We start from the raw sequence: 1,087 nt of genomic DNA, 5'->3' as shown, positions 1-1,087 counted from the left end.
CATTTCCAACTCATAGCAACTTTGTACTTCAGGAGCAGCTGGTAAGTTTGAAGCACCAGACTTGTGATTCAAATTGACCTTGATCCAATGTTATCATACAGCCACACCAGGACTTCTATAATAACCCTAGGAAACCAATACAACCATACTTGACTTTTAACATTATTGAAAAATAAAGAGCTGACATCCTGATGTGGTGCTGTTGGTTTATGCACTGGACTGCAAAGTCACAAGCTCACGAGCTGCTCCTTGGAAACCCTATACAGGATCACTATGGTTTGGAACCGATTCAACAGCACTTAACAACAGCAGCAAAGTGCTATCACACTTTGTGCTACTACATAGCAATGGTTCCCCTTCCTCCATCTAAATTAGATCTCCTTCACTTTCCTGACATTTCTCCCTTATCAAAGCCATAGAGATTTTAGTTAAAAACATTTTCAAAGTGCTATCCATAAGTAGCATAGTGGTTATGAGTTGGGCTGCCAACCTAAAGGTCAGCAGTTCAAAAGTACCAGTGGTTCTGTGAGAGAAAGATGAGGCATTCTGCTCCCCTAAAGATTTACAGCCTCAGAAACCCTGTGCAGGGTCACTGTGAGTTAGAACCAACTGAACGGTAATTAACAACAACAACATCCATTATCCATTGACCTTTTGTAAATTTCAACTCACAGTGGCCCTAAAGACTGCTACCCACAGTCTGTTGTGGTCTACACAGTATAACACATTTGCATAGTTAATAAAGCACAAGTAAATATTTTTCTGGTATTATTTTGCTTCACCTAAGATCCATCTGTTATCAGCAATGATATCTCTCATTTTATATACTTTTTCTGAATCTGTTTTTCATCTCTGTCAACTTCTTGTTGCTAAACTGCTATGCAATGGTTAGAGTTTTGTTTCAACTTCACTAGGCCAGGATTTTCAAAGGTTAAGTAAGCAGTTGGAATGTGCTTATTCCCATGGTGATGAAACCTAATACAGGCATAGTTAACTCTAATGAGTGGCTATGAGCAACCAATCAAAGGAATGCTTCATTGGGAGTATGATCTACTCTCATTGTAATGGACACATGCAAGAGACTGTC

Source organism: Chrysochloris asiatica, unplaced genomic scaffold (assembly GCF_000296735.1).
Source record: "Chrysochloris asiatica unplaced genomic scaffold, ChrAsi1.0 scaffold00382, whole genome shotgun sequence".
In the NCBI taxonomy this organism is placed as follows: Eukaryota; Metazoa; Chordata; class Mammalia; order Afrosoricida; family Chrysochloridae; genus Chrysochloris; species Chrysochloris asiatica.
This window is presented reverse-complemented; position numbering follows the sequence as displayed.